A 7,354-nucleotide genomic window follows, 5' to 3' on the forward strand; every position below is an offset into this window, starting at 1 on the left:
ATGTAGTATGCAAAAGTCAAGAGTTATATTAATCTCAGCAATTCAGTGTAAAATTTTATGTTTACCAATGGAGTCATAACTGCAGGAGGGGAAGAGAGTCAGAGAAGGGGAAAGAGAAGGGGTGGAAAAGTAGATGGTCACTTTTCCTGTGTGTCCTCACTGGTAATCAAACCTAGGACTTCCACACGTCAGGCTGACGCTCTACCACTGAGCCAACTGTCTAGGGCCAGCACTTTCATAATCCGCTAGTGACCAAGGTCTTCAAATAGAGAAGATCTTTAGCAGCTTGAGATTCTCTTAATTAATATTTTAAAAGGTCAGAAAGTTTGAGGTCCTCATCAGCAGACACTCATGCTTCTATTTTTCTCATTTTATCAAACAGTTTTGAAACTTTGAGAAAAAAAACTTGTATATATCTGTAGAATCTGAGTTCCTAAAGCATATAATGAAGAACCAATTCTGTTGTAATTATCTGCAGCACTTCTGTGGGATCTTGTCATCCTGTAAGATTTAGCAGATGCATCCTTAACTTGGTTGTGATATTCTAAAAGGAATGTTTATTCATGCTCAAAGAAATCATCTACAGCCTTTATTCCTGAAACAATTACTCCATCTGCTGATTTAATTATGGTTTTGTTTGTTTGTTTGTTTTATTAAGTGAAAGGCAGGGAGGCAGAGAGACAGACTCCCACATGCACCCCAACCAGGATCCACCCACAAGCCCCTACCAGGCAATGTTCTGCCCATTTGGGGATGCTGCTCTGTTGCTAAGCAACTGAGATATTTTTAGCACCTGAGGCAAGGCCACGAAACCATTTCAGTGCCCAGGGCCAACTTGCTTAAACCAATTGAGCCATGGCTATGGGAGGAGAAGAGAGATAGAGAAGGGAAAGGGGTAGGGTTGGAGAAGCAGATAGTTGCTTGTCCTGTGTGCCCTGACCAGGAATTAAAGCTGGGACTTCCACATGCTAGGCTGACACTCTACCACTGAGCCAACTGACCAGGGCCTTAACCATGTTTTTAAAGAAATCTTCAAGTTTCTCTCTCTCTTTTTTTTTTCTTGCACACTGAAATCTTGGTTATATTCCTAAAAGACATGAAAATTTAAATCTTTCCTCAAAATAAGATGTGCTGCCACACGACACAGGAATACTTCATGGATTGCAACAGTCTTCTTGAATATTGCCAAATATTCAGCTTCCAGTTTCTCTTTCATCTTTGGGAATTCCTCCGTTGTCATGGACCCTTCTCCTTCTTCAAGCTTCTATAGTTTTTCCGTTGAAGCATCAGAATCAGGTCTTGATGGTGCTGGTGGGATAATGTAACCTGCATAGTCTTCATTTTCAACAAAGGAATCATGAAGCCAGATAAATTCCTCATGCTATCAAACAACAGAAAACTCATTTTGTTCAAAATTTGTCAATGAACTCTGTGTGAACAGCGAATTTTACTTTACCTTCTCACGAAGAGCATCAGATTTGTCCACATGCAGAGCAGCATCACTTTGAAGATCTACATTTGTTACTTACTCTGAGAAGAAGACAGGGCCAGTGTCCAGGCCTTCCATCATGGCTGCTCTACCTGAACCATTTTTAACTTTCTGTCCTCTAGGTGTCACTTATGTCCACAGAAAAGGAAAGAAAAGACTACTTCAAGACAATGTAAGTAGTTGATTATACTGGATGCCAAATTACAGGGAGAGCACCTACATGATTTTCTATATTTTTATTTTTAAGTTATTATAGTTTATTCACATAATAAATTCAATGTGATATATTTTCTGTTATGACACATTAACAAATTTTTAAATTTGTAGTTAAAAACTTTAAATTACCTAATTATGTGTTTTTGTATCCACAAAGTACCCAGTCATAGAATTGGCTTTACTTTTTTTTTTTTTTAAATGTTTATTCATTGGTTTTAGAGAGGGAGAGGAAGGAAGAGAGAGAGACATTGATGCTCCACTCATTTATGCACTCATTGGTTGCCTCCTATATATGCCCTGACCAGGGATTGAACCTGTAACCTTGCATGCTCTAACCAACTGAGCTACTGGGCCAAGGCATGGTCCCACTTTCTAATAGTACCCAAATTAGAGCAAATCCTTACTTTCTCAGATTTTCCCCAAATCATCCAACCAAAGGCCCAATTCTACAATAAGTACTTTTTTGTTTTAAATATCCTCTTGCAGAGACACCCTACAGTTCCCAGAGGGGTGCACTCTCCTTCACTAGAAACAGTAATAAACCAAACTGACTCAACTACAGGTGTGTTCTTGGGGGGTCTTTGACTCAATGGCATTGGCAAGTTAAGTGCACATATAGGCAGGGGAGCTGCAGAGTCAGTCGTCAGGGCTAGAATACTTTTTGTTGTTGCTGCTTCCCTTCCAAAAATTTAAAATTATAGGAGATAAATGCTTATTTTACAAAAAGAAAAACTGATGGTTTAAAATTTTTTCTGTTCTCTGTCTTGTGTCTAAAGAACAAAAATTGAGTACTGTAACTGAAGATACTAATATAAATGTTGATTATACTAGATATAAGGATTGCAGAGAGATACAGGTCTATGTATAGGATAATTGTATTTTAAAGCTACAGTCAGACATTTTAAATTATCACCATCAAATGTTTGTCATCAATGCAGGCCTAAATCCATACAAATAGATGTATATCAATAGGCCTTTTACCATAATTTGTTACATAAGTAATGTACCAAAGGTTTATGTTTATTTTTCTAAGGAGAGAGAGACAAACAGAAAGAGATATTGATGAGAAGCGTCAACTCACAGTTGCTTCAGTTTAGTTCTTGATTGTTTTTTCATACGTGCCTTGAGTAGTGTAACCTTGCTCAAGCCAGCGACCTTGAGCTTCAATACAGTGACCTCCGGTCAAGCGAAAAATTAAGGGTTTTGTTATTCCCCTATCAATTGATATTTCTTTTGTAACCAAATTATTGTTAACTTTCAATGTTTTTGCATGCCCTTCAACCATTCTTTTAAGACTCTCGGATATCCCTGACCTAATTTTATTTGTTTTCAAATGCCATCGCAGACTAATTCACTGGTCAAAACACTGACCACGTGACCACCAGGTAGAGCCGAGCTCCTGCGCTGAGGGCTGCGGAGCACCCCTTCAGAAGCACCCCTTCAGAGCCGGGCAGGCCCGCCTAGCGAAAGCACGTTCTTGAAGCAACAGGTATTTGGAATTCCATGGCTATTTGAGACCCGACTTGACTTCCCGTGTTTCTTCCTTTTGAGAAAGATGGGGTGGGGGAGATGCAATAGATTTCCCTGGTAACACCTGTCTCCGCTCCAGGGCAGCTGCAGATGCTCCTGAGGCTAGTCCCAGCGACCTCAGTAGTCGTGCGGGGCCTTTCCCCAAAGGTCAGCAGTAGGTCAAGGGGATCTTAGCTTGAATTTCCCAGCCCCAGTGACTCCTGACTGCCCCAGGTTCTGGGAAGAGTGTTCAGAGGGCAGGGGCTCTTCTCCACAAACTTTGTAAAGAGTAGCAGGACGCCTGCCCATAAGCATGCATTGAGGGGGTAGTGGGAGGGTGATTTATGCCAAAGGAAGAGAGGTGCAAAAGGACGCCGGCAGCGTAAAACCTGCAGTCCGTCACGAGGTGACATGGAATGGAGTGAGGCTGTAGTAAGATCTGTAGTAGTTCTACCCCTTCGGGAATGTGCAGGAGGCAGGGTGGGACCCTAGGTGGACTTGTCCCTTTAAGAAAGCTTCACCCTTACAGAATAAACAGAAACCCTGCAGGCCCCAGAAAGTATACAGATTTGAAAGCCACTGGTGCCTCGCCTGTCTGGCATTGACTTGGATTGCTGAGGTTGTGGATTTGAAACCCTGGGCTTGCCAGTCAAGGCACATATGACAAGCAATCAATGAACAACAAAGTGAAGCAATTATGAGTTAATTATGAGTTGAAACTTCTCACTCCACCTTCCTCTCTCTCTTTTCTCTCTGTAAACTTAATAAATAAAATTGTTGTAATGGAACAGCGAGAAACAAATGTCCTGCCACAAACCATGAAGCCAAATTAAGTAATTAGGGAGCCTTTATTAGCTAGCTGTGCACGCGGACCCCAGTTGAGGCTAAAGTCTTTCAAATCGTGTGGCCACAACTACAGTCTGGAATTAGCTTTTAAAGGCAGAATTACATACTGATTGAGGAACCGGGAGGGGAGAAAGCATAGCAGTAAAACAGAGCAGTGAAACAAGCTTTCTTACAATGTTTATCTGTAGGGTTAATTCAGGGAGAAACATTCTGAGAACAGCTGCAACCTTGCAAAGCTAGCCCAAGGCCACAGCCAAGAAGACCAGCCTCAAGGGAGTCTTTTTAGAAAAAGTAAGTAAGTTCTGCTAAAAGTCTCTTTGTTTTAGAGAAAGTAAGTTCTGCTAAAAATTATTTATGCTAAGAGCCTTTCTTTCCTATATTTCATTCCCTACTGGTTTTAATTAAATTTTAATCAAATCATTTATTAATTTTTGTTTTCATTGCTATCCTCTTATATTGGTGTGTATTGATTTCTGATTACTATGAACTTGATAGAGTTTATCCTTTCTTGAACAAACCTTGTTATAAAATTGATTAAACATGGTCCTATTATCAGATAAGTTAAAACAAAAGTAAGAGAGCCAATTGCTGCAGACAAAAGGGTAGTGAGCCATGGTGACCAATTAAACATTTTTTGGAACTAATTCTCTGTTCAGATTCCTTTGTTCTCTTTTTTATGTTTTCCCTAACTAAAGATAGGCTTTCTTTAATTGCAGCAGAATTATTAGCATAGAAACAAGTTTCTCCTAATGCTGCACATAAGCCACCTTGTTGAAGGAAAAGCAAGTTTAAGCCTCCTCTATTTTGTAAAACTATTTCCTCTGTACAAATAAACTTGAGGTATAACATACACTAGAATGTATAATAGAGGCTTATTCTGTTCCCTAAACCTGTTTTTTTTCTTTGTACAAACTGCTTATAGCCTGCACCAACCTGCAACTTATATAAACTCTTAGCTTTCATGAACTTTCTTATCTATTTAGAAATAACTAGCTTGTATAATAACCTATTTTCCCCTTTTTTTCTTAAAAGTATTTCTATACCTTATACCTTTATTGTTAAAACTGTACAATTCCTTTTTAATTAATCAGAATTCTTAATTTTTAAAGATCTTAACCTTTAGTGACAAGTTAAGCTAGCAATAAGCAATTTTCTTTTAAAATATGCTTCTTTTTGGAGGTATCCTCCCCCTAAGTAGCTTGTTCATCACATGATTAATATTTATAGGTTACTTTATAGGGGTAGCAATGAGTACATATATATTTTTCATTTACTTGTAGCTTCTCTCTTAGCGAAGGGACTTATAACCCCTTTCTGCATGACTCACAGCAGTACATGTATTAAATCTTAAGATGACTCGCTCTGGCCTTCCCCTGACCCAAGCTCCCCACCTTCCCAAAGTTCAATTATAAGGAGTCCCATGGCAAGGTTCCTCAGGTTTCTGTCATAAGTAGACCAGCCAGCTTCCAGTTTGTGGTTGGAGCAGGGCATGTCATCCTTCTCAGGCTCAACTTATAGGGGTTGGTGGGATCCGCCTGTGCCATCTCCGAGGGGATCTCCAAGGGAGCTTTGGGAGAAGGGGTGTTGCCCTGTCTAATACAATTCTATATGGGGTGAATTTTTCCCAGTGGGGGGTGCATTTAGCTTCTAGCAAAACTAGAGGGAATAAGTCAGTTCAGTTTTCACCAGTTTTTAGAATGAATTTGGTTAGGACTTTTTCAGAGTTCAGTTTATTTTTCCCGAACTCTGAGGCCTGTAAGTACAATGTAATTTCTAATTAATATTGAGTGCCTTTCCTACCAGCTGTGAGATCTTGGATACAAATGCAGGCCCATTATTAGACCCAATATTAATGGGCAAGCTAAATCTGGGAATAATTTCATATAGCAATTTTTTAACAACTGTTACTATGGTCTCATTTCTAGCAGGGAAAGCCTCTACCTATCCTGAAAAGGTGTCAATGAAAACTAATAGATATTTATATCCCTGTGCTGGTTACTTTATCTCAATAAAATCTATTTCCTAATGTTCACCTGGGAAAGCTCCTTTATCCCTATTCCTCTTTACGACTTCTCTATTTTGTTTAGTGTTTACTTGGGCACAAACTAGACATCTGGACGCTATGCTTTGTGCAATAACTTCTAAGCCTGGCAAGTAGTAATTTTTCTTAAATAATTCTATTAGCTTAGTTTGGCCTAAATGAGTAGCTTGATGTAGCTGACTAATCACCTCTCTGCCCAGGGCTTCAGGTAAGAATGGTCTTTTGTCTGGCAACTCTAACTACCCTTCTTTATTTTTAGATATTCCTTTGCTATCCTCCCCTAGTTATAAAAAGGCATATTTGGCAACAAGTGTTCTGGTTAAGTTACTAAAATTTCTAGAGGCCCTACTGGTTTTAAAGCGACGTCTTTTTGGCTGCCTTATCAGCTGCCTGATTTCCTTTTGCCTCTGTTGAGTCTTTCTGGTGCCCTGGGCCATGAATAAGCACTACAGTTTCCGGCAACTAGATGGCTTCTAGTAAAGCTAAAATCTCTGCTTTGTTTTTAATGTCCTTACCAGCAGATGTCAGGAATCCTCTCTCCTTATAGATTGCTGCATGAACATGGGCAGTAGCAGAAGCATACCTACTGTTAGTGTAAATGTTGACCTTCTTTCTTTTGGCCCACCTCAACACCTGGGCGAGAGTGATAAGTTCTGCCCGCTGAGCCAAGGTCTCATGGGGCAAGGCTTGGGCTCAGATTACCTTATCAAGAGTTACTACAGCTGCTCCCATATGTTGAACCCTGTCCAAGACAAAACTGTTACTATTTTTGAACAGCTGTTCTTCTACACTAGCTAGGGGTTTATCAGTGAGGTCCAGCCTTGCAGTTTGAACAAGTCTAGTATCAGAGCAGTCATGCAAGGGGATGCTTGGATCCTCATTAGGCAGCAGGCTTGTCGGGTTGATAGCCTGTGTCTGGACAAACTTAATGCGAGGCTGAGCTATGAGCAGAGACTGATACGACATGATCCCAGCATTAGAGAGCTACCTTTCTGGAGTTCCTGTAAGCAAAGTCTCTACTGTGTGTGGGGCTGTCAGGAACAGTTCTTGCCCTATAGTCAATTTATCTGCCTCCTTCACTAGTATGGCAGTGGCTGCTATGGCTCTGAGACGGTTTAAAAGCTTCTTGTTCTTTATTTGTCCAAATTAACTCTTGGGTTCCTGCTGCATAGGAGTATAAAGGCTTGGCTATCTCTGCTAATTTAGGGATCTGCAAGTTTCCAATTGTCCTAAAAATTTTTTGAACTTGTCTC

The 7,354-nt window shown here is 40.1% G+C and overlaps 1 pseudogene; it reads right to left on the bottom strand.

Annotated features, from left to right (window-relative positions):
• Nucleotides 1–235: 235 nt before the first annotated feature.
• LOC136381865 (sorting nexin-6-like) lies at nucleotides 236–7,067 on the bottom strand (annotated as a pseudogene).
• Between the last annotated feature and the right edge of the window lie 287 nt (nucleotides 7,068–7,354).

The sequence above is a fragment of the Saccopteryx leptura genome, chromosome 10 (genome assembly GCF_036850995.1).
Source record: "Saccopteryx leptura isolate mSacLep1 chromosome 10, mSacLep1_pri_phased_curated, whole genome shotgun sequence".
In the NCBI taxonomy this organism is placed as follows: Eukaryota; Metazoa; Chordata; class Mammalia; order Chiroptera; family Emballonuridae; genus Saccopteryx; species Saccopteryx leptura.